Source organism: Mya arenaria, chromosome 7 (genome assembly GCF_026914265.1).
Source record: "Mya arenaria isolate MELC-2E11 chromosome 7, ASM2691426v1".
Taxonomy (NCBI): domain Eukaryota; kingdom Metazoa; phylum Mollusca; class Bivalvia; order Myida; family Myidae; genus Mya; species Mya arenaria.
In genome coordinates this window covers 31,067,391-31,090,072 of record NC_069128.1, presented here as the reverse complement: position 1 = coordinate 31,090,072, position 22,682 = coordinate 31,067,391, and the positions used below count along the sequence as shown (strand labels likewise).

Here is a 22,682-nt window from a genome sequence, read left to right as displayed (position 1 = left end):
AACCATAAAGAGCAGACGTGACATCAATACCTCGCAGATAAGGCATACAAAACGTAGTTCAAGATATATTCATGGAGCAGACAACGGAAGTACATGTATCAATGTTTAGGTTCAATTAATTTATTCCGGAAAGTGTTATAACAATACATGAAACATTTAGATTATCCGTGACACTGTCCTTTGATAAGTTTGTTGTAGGTGCGATAATTTCATCCTCTGTATGAGCGGCTTTAGTAGTATTGTTTTCTTAAACGTCATCTCCGCCAAATGTAATGTACCCGAATAACTTAAATATAGATACAGTGAATGTGGAAAAAATGATCACCTGCAATATTCAAGTATAAAAGGTTTTATCAACTCCAGCTTCAATTTAAACAAAAATCAAGACCTTATGGGATCATTATCTTTCACCAGCGATTAGACTGGTCTATGAACAAGATGCTATTCTTTACCTGTTTATTCGCTTAACTAAAGCAGGAACCACAACAGAATACCCCGGGTAAGAATAGAATTGACGACCTTCAGATTGCTTCCTGATGATTGATTATGCCACTGACGCGCTGTCATCTGCGCTATCGATGCTCATACAGATTTCTAGCGTTTACTGTCAATGCAAAATGAACGGTATATGGGCGCCAATGGGTAAAAAATACAAATATGTTCCGAGTAATACATCAACGGATGGGTATTCTTGAGGAAATGACGCTTCGACGGTGGGTCGGCAAGTTGCGTTGAATTGACTTAATATTATCATTTACATAACATAAGTCAAAATGAACAGGGTAGGGTTATTGAGTACGAGGTTTACGCGCTACCTAAAACACGATATAAACACGATTATATGAACGTTGCCCAATGTCTATCTTCAACATTCCTAGAGAAATATTGACATTTGTTTACGTTGCGAGTGAGAGTGCTTTAAATTTTAAAAAAAATACAGATTTGGTCTGGATGTTGCGCCACCAAATGACCGAAGGTAGATCGAAGGTTGCTTTGTAGCCAGACTGAGCTGCCGTGGCAAAGCTGCTTCTGTTATACGGTAACTTAATCGGTCACGCTGGTGCTATATTTCAAAAATAAAAGGTTGCCCCGGGTAAAGAACAAGCTAATTGCATTCTGGAAGTTCTTTGGTCACTGATAATGAATCTGACATGATTCCCGCTGCCCATAATTTACACGAACATCATCGTTATAGCGAATGATATCTTTCAGACTTGGTTGGTAAGCTACACGAGTTACCTCAGCAAGTATTTTACTAATTATGAAATTCGGCTACGCCTTCCACAGAATTGCGGAAATAAGCGGTAACATTTGATAAGCATCCGTCCCAAGGCGCTTCCCCAATTTGTGTAAATAAAATACTAATTAAATTAATATAAGTGTTGTATTTAGTATTTTAAAACTTAGAGTGTATCGCTTTACAAACGAATATCAACATGCATGTAATATTAATTACACTGTAAGTAGCTTGAAGTATTGGAATAACACTCGCAAAAAACTGCCGCAAAAGAGCTAAGCGAGGTTATTTGGTGTCAGTAATCATATCCGAGAGCTTGTTTGCTTTCTTTAATATACAGACATACTCAAATTCGGGTCCAGAATTAATTATAACTTTAATATAATTTATATTTTGCTCGATATTTGGAATGATAGCAATTTGCTGATTTTTATAAATTACTCGCGTAAATCGAAAATACACGTCAAGGATGTCACAGCTCTTATCAAATCGGAAATATATCTATATAATGGTAAATATATTATTATTGAGTATTTATTTGTTTTGTGAATAGAGTTCTCAACCTTTGATTGATTATATATAGTAAAGGAGAAAATGGAAACATTGACACATATTAATTTATTGAGAGGTTAATATGTCTCCCTTGACAAATGCTCGTTCGGCATTGAACCTTGCCTGTAAACAATGCAATCGTTTATTTCCGTGTTGATTATATTATAAAGGATGCAACACATAATCATTAACAAGTAAACAAAACATTAATGCCCCGGGTGAGGATCGAACTCACGACCTTCAGATCGCTCTGTGATAATTGATTATGAGACTGACGCGCTACCTACTGCGCTACCGAGGCACATGGTATAATTTATGTTGAACGTAAATCTGGCTTTAAGCGTTAAAAGGTTGACTTTAAACTGCTGTGACGTCCTAGTGCTCGGTTCAGATTTTCGTATAAATTTGAATTGTCTGTTCTACATTTTCTACCAATTAATTTGACTTTTTATGTTCAATTAGCATTTCGCTTTCATCTTTTCGTTGTTATTGAGACCAGAATGCAATCATGATCTCATCATCACAGTTATTAATTGATATAAGCACAGAAATCTGCACGTATTTGTATATTGATATATAGGCAAGTCCATAATCGGTTTATTATAAAACAATTTTTTTCTAACAAAGGTTTAAATCTTTTTATATTTTTCACAGTTTGTTTTATATCTGCGAGTTTCAGAATATTTAATGTATGACAACATGTTGCTCAACCAAAGTAAACTCAAAGCTATGTAACAAAACATATGTTTCAAATAGATAACGGCAATACATCATCACCAATGACCTACAGCGGACTGAAGCAGATGTTTATTACTTGTATTGTCATGGGTACCGAATTAAGCGAAATTACAACATAACTGGATTTGGATTGTTAAGTAGCGTCTAGAACACCACAGGTCGCAGCTTTAAGTCACATATGTGCACAATAAACAGCAGACAAAAAGGACATATTGTCACCATAAATCTACAAGGAAATATAGTACAAAATATTCGTGTCGTCTTCCATATTTTGCATTACGTTTTATGTTTTGCACACAGTTGACTCTACGTCATTCCAAAAATTACTCATCATCATCATCATCATCATCATCATCATCATCATCATCATCATCATCATCATCATCATCATCATCATCCGCATCATTATCATCATCAGTAGCAGTAGCAGCAGCAGCAGCAGCTGAACCAGCAGCAGCAGCAGCAGCAGAACCAGCAGCAGCAGCCGCAGAAACAGCAGCATCATCATTCTCATCATCATAATCTTCATTATCGTTACCATTTATTTCGTCGTAGAAACAACACACAGACAATTGTTACAAACAGAAAACAGTAAATTAGTATCTATATTTGTAATATTTCTAATTAGTATCATTTGCATTTGAATACTATCAACATTTTCAACCAATGAACATCAAGTATTATCTCCAGAGGCGGTAATCACGTGGTACATTGTTTTGATACCAAGCACTAAAATATGGCAGCGCTCAGTGAGACGGTATGTATTTTTGTTTATTTTCTATTTTAACATATTTATGCATTAAAACGTAAACAATAGAATTGTTTTCATCAATCTATATTATGATCCTTTAATGCAAACCTAAACTTATAAAACAAAACTAATAAAAACGTTCGTTGGTGTGGTTAACATCAACTTTCAATTAAACATTCAACGAACGTGTGAAACATTTGCCTTTTACAAGACGTTCATTCTCAATTAACGTTACTAATTATGACACAAATTGAAAATGATCACTTAACCTTTACAAAACTGTCACCGAAATAAGATAACTAATTGCATTACCAGAAACTTACTAAAGACATGTTGAATGGGTTGTCATTCATAATAGAATACCAACGTCTGGGACAAGACCAATTATTATAGCTAAAATATTTACAAAGACCCAGCTGAGGGGCATAATGATGGGTTCAAATATATATTAAAAGAGAGAAACTTAACGTAGAAAAAACAACAAAGACATACGTAATGCACTAAAAGAACATTATTTTTTGATATTGGGGTTATCTCCTTGGATAGGTCAGCCAACCAGGATTTGACTAGGGGTTAAACTAGTAAATACTATTATTACCTCTTCATATGAATTGTTGTGTTTCTTGGCAGTAGCATGCGTGCGGCGTATTTATATGAACAAGATTTTATAATGAGTTATGAATATTTTTTAAATTTGAAATCAGTTTGTTTCTTCTAAAGTATAAATGTATTCCAGTGTCATTTTCGTTTTTTTTTTATATTCAACCCGTGTAAAACGTATTACTCGATAGGAAGCCCAAGTATTTATAAACAATGCACAGAACCTGATCGAATGCTTCAAATTTGAAGTCATTTCGTGAACAACGAAACCAAAGTTGAAAAGTCGGAGATTTTGTATCAATTTTGTTAACAATATTTTAGTGACTGCATGTCTATTTTGATATAAAATCCATTTGAGAAGTACAAATACATAAGGTTATCTTATTTTCACCAGGACATTTATTGACAGTATTAAAGAAACGCGTAAAACATTATTCTGTAATTCAAAAAAGATACCATGGCAAAGACGGTACCTAAACCATCACAGCCTTTGATGAGTTTCTAGACAATGCACTATTATCAGATGCAAACTATTTACTGCGAATGTGTCTTGCTAATTCCTCAAAGTTTTACATCTATTGACTTTTAGCAGTTTTTATGTTTATTGTGAGACCCAAAATGAACGGTATGGCTCTGTTTGATTTATAATTCAATTCTTAGGTGTTACACAGCTTAGGGCTTCACTACAATGATACGCAAAGAACAATATAATATTTCTCGCAGCAGCTTAGGTTAAAACTGTGTGCACATGTATGCTAGTAGATGTCTTCAATAGTTTCTCATCTAAATAGTAAACAGTTTGTGAAACAGACAGAAAGGAGAGAAATACACAAATTTCTTAAGACAGTGTCGCATGTCTAAGCAAAAGGAGACATTAGCGTGTTTTCACTTGCCATGCAAATGCGACACCACTCAAATATTTATTTTGTTTTCCTGTGAATTCCTGTTTGATCAAGTGACAGGCATAATCAGCTAAATCAAGAGCCTGTTAACAAATCGATAATTTGCCTCCATCATAAATAAATACGGAAATGAGTGAAGGCCACGCAATTTCCAAGCCTTTATTTGATCATTAGGTGGGATTAAATTTTCAGGACAGACAGAAATATTTATTGTCGTAAACATGTAATAAAACAGTTTCTTGACAAATTATGATATAAATATAAGCATATGTAAAAATAGCCAGGATTAAAACTGATTTGTTAAACATTGAAATTACGAGCGTTGATATGTTCTGGCTGCGTGCATGCTTCTTACTTTATAATCTTAATTTAAAATAGTTTTGGTTTGTTTATGTAATACATACATTATTAACGATGATTATTTCGTCGTTATTTTGCTTTTATTTGTTGTTTTTGTGTTTGATCATTCGCCAGAAATAGTCATTAGTTTAAAAATCTCGCCGTTTAAGCAGAGAATAAAATAGAACTTTTATAATCATACAAGAACTTAGAGTTAGCATTTATGTCTTAAAACGGCACATACTGTGTATATAATACGAGACGAAAGCCAAATACAACCTTCTGGGTAACAAACAATACCAGAAATGTCGTAAACCCGCGGCAGTACCCATGAAACATCTTGTTAAAAACAGCTTACTGACCATTTTTTTACTTTTGGATTACGATTATTTAAAACTGCCTTTCATTTCCATCAACTTTATTTATATGCATTTATTTTTATTCATTTACTTATTTACATATCTTCGATTTAAAAAGTTTGCTTGTGTTTCTATAAAGAAGAAATCTTGCAGTAGGTTGAACAATTAATCTTTTTTTCTTGGCGAACACGGCTAAGGTAGGCCTTTAAATAAATTTATACTTAAATGTCTCACTGAATTCATGATACCAGTAACGCCGTTATAACAGACCCAAATCGTCATTATAACTGAGCACATGAAATGATGAATATAGTTCAAATCCTGTTTTACAATGTTTCTACAGCAAGGCATCCACCTTAAATGTATCTACTCTTTCATTTCTCTAGATACAAGTACCGCCTGGACAAACTCTTGACAGTCGTATACAAACATGGTATTCGTAGAGACGATATACAGCTACTTTATGATAACTGAAGTAGCAAACAAGTATCGTATCCAGACTACTCAACCTCCATGTGTCAGGTATTGTTCTAAGCGTAAGGTTGTTTGTTTATCGCGGAATCACTTTTTGGACAAATATATAATCAATTTAAATAGGAACTTAAGTATTCCCAGAATGCAATTTATAACTCTGACATAATAAGATGTGTACTCATAAAAGCTTTCAGGTACTCGAACGCAATTTAGAGCAATCAATTTATAACTAAGCGTTTAGCGATTTTCTTAATTATGATCAAACATGTTATGTCCCGCGGGAAGAGCAAACTCAATGCATTCTGGTCGTTTTTGATCACTGATAATGAAACTGACAAGTTGTTCGCTGCAGATACACACAGCACCGTTAAAGCGTCTACCTTAAAATGGTTATCACGTTAATCAGGCCAAAGGCATATTCCAGACTTTTTGCTGCTGAGCTTGTTTCTGTAGCTTTTCGCATAATATTGGTCGGTCAGCTGGCAAACACTTGCACGAAGGACCTGAACGGGAATGCATACTTATAATGGAATTCGGGACAACTTTCCAAAGAATCATGACAGTAAACGGTAACTATTTACACATTATTATACGATGCATGTGTAGTGCTTTAAGTTGGCTGACTTTCGGAGGTCAGACAAACAAAACATTAACATGTCATTCCTATATTCATGGTATAATAGTTTAAGTTGTATCAGCGGTGTTCGTTTTAACGTTTTAAAACAGAGAGTATAACGTGTTCCAGTATCATTTATGTTTATATAACTGTATTTCACTTGCATTTTCAAGTGTCTGCCATTTTCAGGAGGTTAAGGACTTAGGAGTTTGAACTTTACACGCCGAACATGTGACATATCTTATCCAATCAGAATAGTCTTATTTATGTGGAAGATGAGACCATTATAAACACTTCGAGAATGTAACTGCTTTTATCCAATCGGATAGCGTCATTTTTGTAGGAGGAGAGATATTTATAAACTGTTGCAGAAACATATATGTAAATATCATATATATAAAGTTTTGATTGATTGCATGTAGTAAAAGAGAAAATTGTAATATTGACATTTAAGCTGTTTTATAGTATTTTGCGATTGTGTTACCTTCGTAAAATGCTTTTGAGGCATTGAACCTTGTCTGTAAACAGCAAAATCAAATGTTTGTGAGGATTTTCCCTGTAGTTTCTTTTGTGAAGAAACCATCTTTCTTGTCAACAAATAAACAAAATAGCAATGCCCCGGGTGAGGATCGAACTCACGACCTTCAGATCGCTCTGTTTTTTAATTGATTATGAGACTGACGTGCTACCTACTGCGCTACCGAGGCACATATTCAACGTCTGTCCTAAAGCGTTTAAATCTTAACGTTAACGTATTGTAACGTCATAGTGTACAGCATACTTGAATTTGCTGTTAAAAAACTAGAAACACTTCACACGTTTAGCAGTTCTTAGTGGCGGATCCGTAGTCTAGTGGTAACACACTTGACTGTCAATCAATGTATCGTAGGTTCGATTCTCTGACGCACTACTAAACAAATAATAATCGACTTCCGGGAGGGACGTTAATTAGGGTCCCGTGTAACAATGCCTTACACTGATACAGGTAAAATAACCAGGCTAGCTCTAGCCAGGGTTGCATTCTGTCTGTGCACTATGGTAAAAAAAAACATAATATAACTAATTATCTCGGAGCACTCGCCAAATAAGTCTTGTCCGATTGCGGGTGAAAATAAGCTTACACAAGCACAGTTCATAAGCAAATAAGACGTTGCCACAGCACACAGTTAATCGTTGCAAACAATAACTCAATAGCATTGGTATTGTAATGCAATCAACATTTCCAAACATTGAAAATTTCCTTGCTTTCATATTTTGAATGTACTTTATACCAGAATGTAAATATTTCACAGAATGTTATAAACATTACTGTAATTATATTGCATTAGCCTGCAAACAACACGTACATGTAACTGGACTCAAAGGCAACACCATTTAAATCGGTTTCAAACACATACCTTCTTGCACTGATTTTATTTAAATAGTCATAGATTTCATTGTGTTTCACATTCTTGCAAGTATTCGGATTATTCTATGTTTGTATACATGTTGCTGGCTTGCATTCAAACACGTTTTTCTACAATAACAGTGTTGTAACAAGACAAAAGTGTCACATAAAAGGCGATGACAACGATACAACATAACCAGTGATCCAAAAAACACTAAAACAGATGTAAAACAGCTGTAATATAATGTCTAAGGCATTGAAGCGTAACTTTTTACAACATAATTCAAGTTGGTGTTTTTTAAACGCTTGTGGAAACATCACAGGCCGCAGCTTTATATCACAAATGGGCACAGGAAATCGAAGAAAAAATATTATTGTTTTAGTACATACACACCATAAAACCTGCAAGCACATAGATCACAAAATAGTCGTGTCCGTTCTCCACGTTGTGCATTACATATTTTATCGCAAATAAGGTCTTACGTCACACCGTATATCACCACAAACGCGATATGACAATATTTTGTCGTTCGTTGAAATTGATCAAAACTATCTTCCTTTGTAGTGCCGATCACTAAAAATATGGAGGTTAAACGGTGGATTTTGCCTTTTGAGATATGTATATGCGCGAAATTAAAACGGGGAATGTAGTTCTTAACAACTGAAGACTATTTTGGTTTATATTTATATATTATTAACAAACATCAAACTATTATTATCAAGAACTTACACCACTTGCTAAAGCTCAATGTTGACATAGTCAAACTCTAGAAGTCAATACAAAGTGTTATCGTTTGGTAGGTTTTAGCATTACCCTGACATAAGTTCAGCTATTGTATTGACAACAGGTAAGGGATGTGGCATGTTGCTGATCTAGATGTAAATCACTATTTGTTATCTGAAAGGGGCACAAGATAGGTCGATGCAAAATACTAATAATGATATTTTAAAGCATTATCATGTTGAACTCATTTGACTTTGATGATAAAAAGCATATGATTTGTGTACAGATAAAAAAATCAGCATTTATAATGGGCTTTTTGAATCAATAGTTTTGAGGCCACAAATTCCCTCGTTAGAAAAGCGCCAAATTATCGCTTTATGTACACAAATTATGTGCTTCGTTTTGTTTTAATCATTGAAGTTATTAAAGTAAACAAAATAATGCATTAAAATTAAAAGTGTTTGCATAAACTAATATTGTGTCCTTTTAAGGCAAATCAAAATTAAAAAAGGATTAATAAGAAAATAAAAAATAATAAAAACATTGTCAGAGGCGGTATACGTCAACATTCAGTCATTTATTTAACGAATGTGTGAAAGTGCTTACCTATTCCTAAACGTTAATTCTTAATAAACGCTAATAATTGAAACACAAATTAAAACTGATCACTTACCCTAGGGGAAAATGTCCACGAAATAAGAATACTAAATGCATTACTAGGAATTTACCATAGACCTGTTGAACAGGTTGTCATTCATAATAAAAAAAAAACATTATCAGAGAAAGGTCCAATAGCTATTTTTTTAACAAAGTCCCTGCTTAAAGGCATTAGCTTACAGGGACTCGCTCATCATTTATTACCAAACATAATTATTGTTTTCCGGTATGCATCTGAACACACTTATATTAAAATTAGTCTACCCTTTTATACCGAAATTGCAGAAGAAAAATAAATAAAAGTATTAAAAACCTAGTGGTGTGTGGATGCAAACCTACGCCGGTACAGTAAAAAAAATAGAAAACTGATTCGATATCCACTCTGCAACAAGGTCTAGTACATTAGCTGAAGGATTTTTAAACCTATATTGAATATATTGGTAGCACCACGTGATAATGTAAATCACCCAATCACGATGCAGCCCTTTGCTGAAACCTGAAAACATAACTTTTTTCCATAAAATACATTTTTACAAACCATGAAACAGTCCATTTACAAAACCTTTTACAAAACGTTAATTCTCAACAAAAGTTACTCATTGAGACACAAATTGAAAATAAGCAATTACCCTTTGGGCAAATCTAAGGTTACTGAATGCTTAAACAAGACAAGAGGAACGCAAATAACCACAGAGCTGTTCAATGTGTCTTTTGATAATAAAATACAAACATAAGAGACAAGTCCAATATCGAAATATCTAACACAACCCTATTAAGTGGTAGGATGACAATGCCTGACGGGTATGAAACGACAGACGAACAACGTAGCAAAACAACAAAGAAAGACTTAATGCATCTATAGAAGCTTGTTATTGAATTTTGAAAATTGGTGTTACCACCTTGAATATGTCATCGAAACTGGAGTTGACTAGAGGTTGAATTAGTGTATACTACTATTGCACCATCTGATGACTTGTTTAGTTTACCGGCAGTATCGTGTTTGCGACGTATGAATAGTGATACATTTTATCATAAGCTATGACAGTTTTAAATATGAAATCGATGTGTTGCCTTTGGAATATAATTGGGTTCCAGTATTATCTATTGTTTTCTATAAGAACCGTATATAAAATGTATTACTCGATAGGACGCCAAAATATTTATTAACAACGCAAATAACCTGTGCGAATGCTTCGAATTTGACGTCATTTCGTGAAGAAGGAAACCAAAGATAAAAATTGGGGGATTCTGTATCAGGTTTATAACAATAATTTAGTGACTGTATGTCTAATATGATAAAAAAGCATTTAAGAAGTACAAACAGGTTATCTTATTTTCACCAGGACATTTATTTACCGAATCAAACAATGCATAAAAACATAATTATGTAATGCAAAAAGGATACCATAGACGGTACGTCAACCATCACAGCCTCTGTGGAGTTTTTAGACAATGTACTATTATAAGAGGAAAACTATTTTCAGCGAATGTGTCTTGCTAATTTCTCAAAGGTTTTACATCCATTGACTTTTAGCAGTTGTTTATGTTTATTGTGAGACGAAAAAGGGACGGTATGGCTCTGTTTGATCTATAATTCAATTCTGAGATGTAACACAAGACTGCTTATCAAACTTCGTGTACAGTGCTGGCTCCTCCACGCTACACTACAATCATTCGCATATAACAGAATAGTTCTAGCCGTTACTTAGGTCTAAAATTGTGCGCACATGTATGCTAGTAGATGTCTTAATGAGTGGCTCATCTAAATATTAAACAGTTTGGGAAACAAGCAAGAAGAAGAAAAGTACACAAATTCATTTAAAACAGTGTCGCATATCTAAGCTAAAGGAAACTTAAGCCTGTTTTCACTTGCCATGCAAATGCGACACCACTCAAGTATTTATTTTGGTTTCCTGTGAGTTTCTGTTTGATCAAGTGACAGGCATAAACAGCTTGATATAAAGTTTGTTAACAAAACGAATATTTGCCTCCATCACAAATAAATGCACAAATGAGTGAAGGGCACGCAATTTCCAAGCCTTTATTTGATCAATAGGTTGGATAAAATTTTCAGGACGGACAAAAACATTTATTGTCGTAGACATGTTATAAAACAGTTTCTTGACACAATATAAAACGTATAAGCATATGTCTAAATAGTCAGGATTAAAACTAAAATCATAAACATTGAACATACGAGAGTTGAGATGTTCTGGTCGCATGCATGCTTCTTAATACTCTTAATTTAAAACAATTATTGGTATGTTTATGTAATACATCAAATTCTAACGATGACTATTTCGTTATTATTTTGCTTGTTTTTGTGTTTGATCATTCGCTAGAAATAGTCGTTAGTTTAAAAATCTCGAGGTTTAAACAAAGAATAAAAACTTTTTTAATCATACAAGAACTTGGAGAAAGCATTTATGTGTTAAAACGGCATATACTGTTTATACAATACGATATGAAAGCTTGAGACAACCTTTCTGGGTAACAAACAATGTAAGAAATGATGTCGTAAAACCGCAGCCGCACCCATGAAGCATCTTGTTAAAAAAACAGCTAAGTGACCATTTTATACTATTTCGATTACGATTATTTAAAATTGCCTCTCCTTTCCATCAACTTTATTTGTATGCATTTATTTTATTTGTTTACTTAATTACATTTTGTTGGATTTCTTGAAAACAAACAATTTTGCAGTAAGTTGAACAATTAATCTTTATTTCCAGGCGAACACGGCTTACCTAGGCCTTGATTATTTAAAGCAATATTGATTTTAACATTTCAATTTAATTGCAACGTCATTGTGCGCGGTTCAGATTTCGGATAAACTTGGACAATAATGAGGCTTAAGATACAAAGTTAACTATAATATTTGCAAACATTAAATCTTGTGTTTTGAAAAACATCACGTTTAACACATATTTAAGTATTTTTTGAATTGTAATATAATTTACATTTTATATCAATTTAATTGCCTTTAGATGTTCAGTAAGTTCTTCGCTTTCATTCTTTGAGTGTAAATTAGACCAGAATGTAATCATGATCACATAATCACATAAATTAAATAATAAAAAAAACACGCAAAACCATACCTACATGTCAGTTGATCTCAAAGGCAAGTCTATAATCGATTTATTATAAAACAAAATTTTTCCAACAATCGTTTATCATTTACTTTTATACATTTTCACAATAAACATCATATTTGCGTATTTTCAGAATATTTAATGTAATACTATGACAACATATTGCTAGCTTATACTCAAACAATGCTGTTTCACGATTATGCAACTAAACATATGTTTCAAATAGAAAAACGACAATACAACATCACCAATGACCCATAGCGGACTGAAGCAGAGATTAAACACTTGGGTTGTCATGGGTGCTGAATTGAAGAGAAATTATTCACAAAATAACTCGAATTGGATTGTTGAATAGTGTCTGGAACACCACTGATCCTAGCTTTAAGTCATTAATGTGCACAGTTAACAGTAGACAAAAAACGACATATTGTACTCATAAATCAACAAGAACATATAGTGCAAAATACTCGAGTCCGTCTTCCGAATTTTGCATTTCGTTTTTTTCTCACAGTTGACCTAAAGTCATACCAAAAATCACTGTGGTATGCGGCCCATTAAAACGCATACACTACCATACCCCAATGAGCACATCTGGTTATAAAGGGTTTATAGTAGAACTCCTTGCTTTAGAATTTGTCGTCTTCGTAGTTGTTCATTACCAATGTTCAATCCAGGTTCAGACTTTTTGCTTATGATACTGCCATTTATTTAACTCAAAGTCAACACAATCAGAAATTCTCCAAAAAGATATTGATACACTTGAACATTGGAGCCATGAATGGGACATGGAATTTAGCCCATCTAAATGTCAAATCGTTCACATAACAAGGGCCAAAAACCTAATTCCAACACAGTACACTCTTCACCATTGCTTACTAGAATCTGTATCCTCAGCAAAATATCTTGATGTTGATCTGTCCTCAGATCTATCATGGGACATTAAGGTACACTCTGAACCACTGAAATCTTCTGCCTACAAAGTTCGTGTCCGCCCACAGCTTGAATATTGCTCCACAGTTTGGTGTCCTTTTACTGATACCGACATATACTAACTCGAATCTGTCCAACGTAGGGCTGCCAGATGGGCCAAACATGACTATGGACAAACATCTAGTGTCACTGACATGATGCAGTCTTTACAGTGGCGTAGGCTTGTTCATAGAATAATAGATAACAGGCTTTCTCTTATGTACAAATTGACACATAACCTAATAGCAATCCTTATCTCTGGCTACCTTATCCCCTGACAAGACCATCTCGACCTTATCACAGCTCCTCTTACAGATTAATATCTGCAACCACCGACTACTACAAATTCTCATTCTTCCCAAGAGCTGTCTTCCATTGGAACAACCTCCCACCCAACATAGTGGCTTACCCTACCCTGGAGCAGTTCAATCAGGCTGTCTGCCAGATTGAACATGTCTCGCCATAGGGAGCTATCTAAACTCTTTTTATTTTTAAACCTAATCTGTACCACCTTATTGTAACTTTGTTTTTTAAAAAGTACTGTTTCTTTCACAACTTTAATTAACATTCTTGCAGCTTGACGCGCAAATGTCTAGGTGAAAAAAACACAAAATGCATATTTTAATTATGTTAATTTTCGTGTCATATTGTTTAGAAGTTTTTGGATTTTTGTATAGATTTTTAATTGTATGTTAAGTCATGAGCTGAGTGCATCTACCCAGGATTATCATAAATGGTTTACTTCCGTGCATTTCTATGTAATTTACATTGTATCACATATAAAACCTGCCCTTGAATTGCAAAAAAACAAACAAACAAAATAGTCATGCCCCGGATGAAGATCGAACTAACGACCTTCAGATTGCTATATGTTCATATGAGACTGACGTGCTACCTACTGCGCTACCGTGGCACATTTTCACCTGCTGTTACGTCATATTGCGCGATATACTTGAATTGGCTGTTACGTTACCTAGAAATAATTAATCCTTTTTGCGGTTTTTACGCAAGTAAGTCGTAAAAATAATATACAGTCAATTGTTGCAAACATTAAATTAGTATCATTTGAATTTAAATATTGTCAACATTTTCCACCAATGAACATCACGGTTGATCTCGTCAATACTTTGTGTGTACTTCATACCAAAATGTAAATATTTCAAAGAATGCAATCAACATTACTTTAATTAAATAATATTAGCTTGCAAACTGCACGTCGTATAAATGTTCTCAAAAGGCACTCGCTTTCAAACAAACACTTTCTTAAACTTGTTGTATTTATATAGTCATGTATATTTGATAGTCTTTCACATAATTGCATGTAACAGATTATTTTATGTATGCTTACATGTTGCTGGCTTGCTTTGAAACAAGACAAAGGTTTCACATAAAAAGCGATGACAACGATACAACATTACCAGTGATCAAAAAACACTGAAGCAGATGTCAAACAGCTGTAATGGCATGTCTAAGGTATTGAAGCGTAATAGTTTACAACACGAGTCGATTTGATGTTATTTAAACTCGTCTGGAAACATCACAAGCCGCAGCTTTATATCACAAATGGGCACAAAAAATCGAGGAAAAAAATATATTTTATTAGTACATACACATAATAAAATTGGCAAGCACATAGTTCACAAAATAGTCTTGACCTTTTACCACGTTGTACATTACATATTCGATCGCACATAGGGTCTTACGTCATACCTAATGTCACCACAAACGCGATATGACAATATTTTGTCATGGGTTGATAATGATCAAACGAATCTTCCGTTGTTGTGCCGATCATTTGAAGATGGAGGTTAACGGTAGTTTTTGCCTTTTGATATATGTACATGCGCGAAATTAAAACGGGAATTGTATTTATTAACAGGAATATGCTGATGTATGTGAATACTTCTGAATAAATATCATACGCTAACAAATGTTGCCATAGCCAAACTGTGGAAGTCAAAATTCACTTAGAAATGAAATAATTTCCGATTCCGCACTAAGTTGAACAATTATCCTCAGTTGCTCTGCGAACACGGCTTCAACTAAGCCTTTAAATAATCTCATTGTTAAACATATCACTGTATTATTGAAACCACTAACTTCGCTTAATAGACAGACCGTTAACATTCTTTAAGGTAAGTTAACTGAAGCCATGTTTTTCATTTCTGGACGTGTCCCTGTAGTTTTCATTGTATTATTTATATGAATTTGAATCACTCTTATTATGCATATATAAAGAACGTTTTTCGAGTTATGAGCGTGTCCCTGTGGTTTTTATTGTATTATGTATACTTAATTATAGCACACTTATTGTGCATATAAAGAACGTTTTTCAAGTTGAAGACATTAATACATTTTTTCATTTTCCATTTGCATGACGTTACGTTTGACTTTTTATACATGGCTGCATAAGTTTGTATCTGTATCATAAACACTTAACGGTACATATAATTCAAATTCTGTTTCACAATGTTTCCACAGCAAGGTATGCCACTAAAATGTGCCTATTCTGGCATTGCTCTGGAAACAAGTACCGACTTGACCAACTCTAGACAATCGTTAACAAATATGGTATTCGTAGGTATAAATACTGCTACTTTATGATAACTGAAGTAGCAGACAAGTATCGTATTCAGGAAACAACGGATCAATGTATCAGGTATTGTTCTAGGTCTTATACTGTTTTTCATTGAAGCATTTATTGGATAAATACGAACACAAGTATTCCAAGAATGCAATTTATAACTCTGACATATAAGGTAATTACTCTAAAAAGCTCTCAACCCATCGAATGCAATTTTGAGCAATCAATTTGTAACTAAACGTTTAGCGATTTTCTTAAATATAACCAAACATGTTATGCCCTGGCGGAAGATCAAACTCACTGCATCCTGCCCGTCCTTTGATCACTGATAATGAAACTGGCACGTTGCTCGCTGCAGATACACATACATCACCGTTATAGCGTCTGTCTTTAAATGGGTATCAAGTCAATCAGGCAGAGGACATCTTCCAGACTTGGTTTGTCAGCTGGGCAACACTTGAACATCCTTAACGGGTATTGACACTCATAATCGAATTCGGAACAGCTTTTAACAGAATCGTGAAAATAAACGATAACTATTAACAAATTAATCTAACATGAATGTGTAATGATTTAATTTCCCAATTCAGTCAAGCAAACTTTTTAATAAGTAACATAACAGTCTAAGAGGGTTCTCCGATGTGTATCAATAAAATACTAGTTTAATGTTTTGAGTTGTTTTAAACATTTGAAAACTGAGTTAAACTGAGCTGTACAAACTTATAACAACAGACAAGTAATATAAATTACACTTTTTGTAGCTTAGAGTGTATGGAATATGCACCCGAAATACACAATCAACGGTTTCATACCGCACGAGACGAGTGCGAAGCGGGGTTACTTTTATGAGTATTTGTTTCCAGAGCTTGTTCGCGATGTTGAATACGACCACATAATAAGATTTGGTTCAAGAATTGTGCTTAAGCATAATCATTATTGGACCAATAAAAACGTGATACAAATCTCATGCTTTCATATTTATGGATGGTATTTCGTATTTTTATTTTAGGCTTTTCAAAACATGGTGCTTTTAATACTTTTCATTGCTATAACACATGTTCAAGATTTAAACAGACGTAACTGTTTGGTGTTAAGAACAATTTGAATAATTTTAAATAAGTTTTAAATGACCAATTTCAGGGGTAAAAATACAAGGCAGTAAGATCTATACACGTTGAACATGTGACCAGTCTTATCAAAATGGAATAGCTTCATTTATGTGGGAGATGAGACAAACATGAAGATTCATTTTTTTTATTTTATTTATTTACTTAATTGATGACATAACGTTTTAGCTGTTTTGAAAAAAATAGAGGTAGTGTGTCCTTCGTATAATGCTTGTTAGGCATTGAACCTTGACCGAGAACAGTGTTATTATAAACTGTTCGTCCACTGAATTTTCCCTGTAGTTTCTGAAGAATGCAACAACGAATAAACAAAATATTAATGCCCCGGGTGAGGATCGAACTCACGACCTTCAGATTGCTCTGTGTTCATTGATTATGAGACTGACGCGCTACCTACTGCGCTACCGAGGCACATATATATCAAAAGATATCAGTGCCTTTTACGGTTTTAACGTTAACGTTTACTTTTTAATGATGTGACGTCACAGTGTGCCGTTTGGATTTTAGTTTTAATATGTGCGCAGTAATAATGCCGCAAAGGGACGTATATTTGAACAATGAATATTGGAAACATTAAGTTTTGTGTTTAGAAGAATATCACTTGATACACATATTTCAATATTCAAAATCGAAAGCAATATTTTAGTACCTTTGTAATGTTCAGCGGGATTTTTTTCGCAGTGATTCAAACAAGTTCTCGATCTCAATTCTATATGAGGCATTTAATTGATAAACACTCACTTCCTCTGAACATTATATTTTCCCGTGTAAATCTTTTATCAGGACTGAATATCGTTAATAACGAAAAAAGGACAAACGTGACATCAATACTCGCAATTAAGTAACAAGAGACAGAGACAGAGTCAGCTAAGACCATGGAGACGAACGCGAACTTGTCAATATCTAATTTTATTTAGTACAGTATTAATTTAAATCATAAGTCATTCGGAGTCACTTTGAAACTGTCTTTTGACAATTTCAATGACGGTGATATAGGCTACAGTGGTATATATATATATATATATATATATATATATATATATATATATATATATATATATATATATATATATATATATTATTTTAACCGTCACTATGTCAAGTAGAGTGTTGCCGAACGTTTAGCACCAATCAAAACTTAATTATCATTGTCGATCTGTAACTGTGTTATATAAGCTTCATAACACTTGCACGAAATACCTGATCGAAAAATAATACTGAAAAAATATTCGGTATCGCCTTAACAGACTATACTGCAATAAGCGGTAACATTTCCGAAAAAGATATTTTATAGTGTGAGATATGTGTAAGGCTCAGGTTGTTACATAAGCGAAGACGTAGTCTTGGTGCTTCTTAAGACATACTTACAAAGCATCTAAAGGCAAAAATCATTGGGACGAATTCAGAACAACACTCTCACTCACACTCAATTCCTGGGTAATCACATATCGATATTTTCGAGTGAATGGTATATTTGTATTCACAGGTGTGAGTGAGACTCAAGTGTTTTGTGTGAGTAGGACATTTGTGAGTGCTCAGCTAGGCAACTTGAACCGTCCTCAAGTATTGGTAGTGGATACGAATTGAACAAGTGTGAGCATTAAATGTACATGACAAGTAAAAACGATAGAATATATCAGAGATTTGGAACAATTAAGGGTAATCCTCGTTCGCAAACAATATTTAAGAGACCGGGATAATCAAATAAAGTACTTCAATAACGTGGACTTCTACAGTATATTTTTCAAAAGATTGCGCCATTTCCATGTTGGTTTTGAATCATGCTGATCTTGAACGAACAGCAAACTGGGTTTGCTGCAATTCCTCCCTGGTTTCAATTATAAGCAGCTTTGAGGTTCTACGCAAAAGGTTATTTTAGAGCATTGTTTGAAAATTAATATCTATTTCACAGCTTACAGTCAGTTTGATTGATTTTTTCTATTATTATTAATATTATTATTATTATTATTATTATTATTATTATTATTATTATTATTATTATCATCATCATCATCATCATCATCATCTTCATCATCATCATCATCATCATCATCATCATCATCATCATTATTATTATTATTATTCTTATTATTATTATTATTATTATTATTATTATTCAATATTCCCTAACTTTCTTAAGTTGTTGTTCACTCCGAGGTGTAATTTCCCCACTAGAGGTAGATTTATTCGCTATATCTAACCATGTTATTTCTTAATTGAATGTTTTAAACTTTCAATTTTAATTTTCAAACGCTAAGGTCCGCTTTATGTAGACTATAAAAGCAAGACTGTATACGAATATATATTCAAATCAAGTGGTACTATGGTAAAAGGCTTCAAAAAACCTGCATGCACTTTAATTCATTTTGCTTCAGATTTTTAACCTCCAAAATTTTTCAATTCACCAATTCTTTAAAATTCATCATTTCAGTTTCAGAATAATATTGTCGTTACTTTGTCGCCATTTCTTACATTGAGGTTCACAAATCTTAAACAAACATATATGTACATTATTTACTGTAATCACCACAAACAGATAATCCGATATGAGCATGAATTTATACATGTGTAGGTATTGTACTGGTAACTCGATAACGTTGAGTGTTGGCCTGTGAACACGAACGGATCACTTGAGTGTCAGCACCCTTGTCCCACTCAGGTGATCACTTCAGTGTCCCTTTTTTGAATATTGTTAGAGTGAGTGTGAAAGTGGATGTTCTGAATTCGGTCCATTCTGTTCCAAGAATCATTTATATTTGTTAATGTTATTTTTTTGTGATACTGCTTTGTAGGATTTTGACATCTTTTTCACTGTATGTTAGTCCTTGGGCCGAGTTCATCTCTATATGCTTATCATTTATTTCTTGCGTCAGTGTCTACTCTGTAATGACCATTTTGGTACATGTAAAACCTGCATACGCATTGCAAACAAACAAGCAAAATATTCATGCCCCGGGTGAGGATCGAACTCACGACCTTCAGATTGCTCTGTGATAATTGATTATGAGACTGACGCGCTACCTACTGCGCTACCGAGGCACCCATTTAACGTCTACTCTTAAGCGTTTAAATCGTAAAGTTAACATATTGTAACGTACAGTATATTGAATGGCTGTTTAAAACTAGAATCACTTCAAACGTTTAGCATTCTTGGTGGCGGATCCGTGGTCTAGTGTTGACACATTCAACTGTCAATCCATAGGTCGCAGGTTCGATTAAGTATACTTATTCTGAATACCATCCGACTTCCGGGAGGGATGTTAAATAGGGTCCCGTGTGAAAATGCTTTACACTAGTCTTATACATGTAAAAGAACCAGCGTAACCCTTACCAGGCTAATGCTTTCTAATTTTGAATGTACTTTATACCAGAATGTAGATATTTAACATGATGTTATAAACATTACTGTATTTAGATTAGATTAGCCTATATAAAGCACCTACTTGTAACTGCTTTCAAAGGCAACTCCATTTAAATCGGTTTCAAACAAATACTTTGTTACACCGATCTATTTACATAGTCATAGTTTTCCTAGCGTTGCTCATACTTGCATGTACTGAGATTATTTTATATATGTAAACATGTTTCTGGATTCTATTCATTTTTTCTACAATGACACTGTTGTAACGAGACAAAATTGTCACATAAAAGGCGATGACAACGACACAACATTACCAGTGATCCAAAAAACACTAAAACAGATGTAAAACTGCTGTCATGGCATATCTAAGGTATCAAAGCTCAGCTATTAACAACAAAATTCGATTTGGTGTTCTTTAAACGCATCTGGAAAACACCACAGACCACAGCTTTATATTAATGGGCACCGGAAATCGAGGAAAAGTATTATATTTTATTAGTACATACACATAATCAAATCTTCAAGCACATAGATCGCAAAATAGTATTGTCCGTGTTCCACGCTGTGGAATACATTTGTTTTCTATCGCAGGGGACTATACGTCATACCCAATTTCACCAAATACGCATTGTCACAATATCATGCGAAACGTTGAAAATGATTAAACGCAACTTCAGTTGTGGTTTCAATCACTGGAAGATGGAGGTAAACGTTTGCTTTTGCCTCTTGGGATATGAACATGAGGGAAATACATACGGGAATTGTAGTTTTTAAAAGGAATATTTTGATTTAAATGTATACTTTCTTAACAAATATATGAAACTTATATTATCAGGAACTTGCATTACTTGCTAGAGCTCAATGTTGATAATGGCAAACTCTGGAAGTCAATATAAAGTGTGATCGTTTGGTAGGTATAAGCATTTCCCTGACATAATTAAAGCTTTTGTAGTGACAACATGTAGTGTGCAGGTATAGATGTAAATCATTATTTGTTATCTTAAAGGGGAAAAATATAAGTCGAAGTTAAAAAGAATACATTTTAAATGCTTAACTCATTTGACTTTAATGTTAACAAGAAACAATCATAAAATAGGCATTTAACGCTTAAATCATTCGACTTTAATGATAACAATATACTATCATTTGTTTTGTGTACAGATAAGAAATATTAGACTTTATACTTATACGAATATTTAATTCAATAGCTACATGGCCACATATTTCCAATTTAAAAATGTCATTTTTTTATGTACACCAATCATTTGCTTTCTTGGTTTTGATATTTTAAGTCAAACGACTTTATCATATTTACGCATTAAAACATAAAATTGCTTGCATCAACTAATATTGTGTCTCTTTAAGGCAACCCTAAACTTATAAAACAAACAACAATAAAAACGTTCGCTGAGGCGTTAACATCAACATTCATTTATACATTTAACGAACGTTTGAAGCATTTGCCCTTTAAAAGACGTTCATTCTCAAATAACGTTTCTAATTGAGACACAAATTGAAAAGGATCACTTAACGTTTCCGAAACTGTCACCGAAATAAGATAACTATTTTTATTACCAGAAAATTACTTAAGACCTGTTGAATGGGTTGTCATTCATAATAAAATGCCGACGTCTGAGACAAGTCCAATTGCTAAACATTTAACAAACACCTCTTCTGGTGAATTGTTAACTTTCCCGTCAGAAGCGTGCGTGTGACAAACCTGTGCAAAAGCTACCGTTGAGACTTCATTTCGCGAAGATTAAAATTAAAGTTGTAAAATGGAGAGATACACAACATCCTGATACAAGAAACAGAGATAACAAAAACATTAACCTTCATTATCAATACACAAATGGAGATATATGTCGTGTAGAATTTGTCGGAAAATAAAGTGCAGCTTCGAAACATGGGCAATTTTTTATCAGGTTTAAACAATATTTTGAGTGAATTTCAAAAACAAGACAAAAACATAAGGTTATTCTATTTACCAGGACATTTATACACATTATCAAACAACGCGAAAGGAACATTATTTGTAGTGTGTAAAGGTGAAACGGTAACAAATCCTCTAATTCTGAGGAGCTTCAAAACAATGTAATGTAAAAATAAGCTGACAATTTACAGCAAATTTGTCTTGCTAATAAAAGGTTTTACATCCTTTTACTTTTCAGCAGTTTTTTATGTAAATAATGAGACATAAAAGAGACGGGATT

At 33.7% G+C, this 22,682-nt stretch overlaps 4 non-coding genes across 4 annotated transcripts; all 4 read right to left on the bottom strand.

The window, feature by feature from the left end:
• Positions 1–1,999: 1,999 nt before the first annotated feature.
• Positions 2,000–2,090, bottom strand: Trnam-cau (transfer RNA methionine (anticodon CAU)). The gene is given in 2 exon segments: positions 2,000–2,035; positions 2,054–2,090. It is a non-coding gene; the product is annotated as a tRNA-Met (tRNA).
• Positions 2,091–7,182: 5,092 nt separating this feature from the next.
• On the bottom strand, positions 7,183–7,275 carry Trnam-cau (transfer RNA methionine (anticodon CAU)). Its single transcript has 2 exons — positions 7,239–7,275; positions 7,183–7,218 (listed from the first exon to the last, which is right to left on the bottom strand). It is a non-coding gene; the product is annotated as a tRNA-Met (tRNA).
• A 10,153-nt stretch (positions 7,276–17,428) lies between these two features.
• Trnam-cau (transfer RNA methionine (anticodon CAU)) lies at positions 17,429–17,519 on the bottom strand. The gene is given in 2 exon segments: positions 17,429–17,464; positions 17,483–17,519. It is a non-coding gene; the product is annotated as a tRNA-Met (tRNA).
• A 2,537-nt stretch (positions 17,520–20,056) lies between these two features.
• Positions 20,057–20,147, bottom strand: Trnam-cau (transfer RNA methionine (anticodon CAU)). The gene is given in 2 exon segments: positions 20,057–20,092; positions 20,111–20,147. It is a non-coding gene; the product is annotated as a tRNA-Met (tRNA).
• Between the last annotated feature and the right edge of the window lie 2,535 nt (positions 20,148–22,682).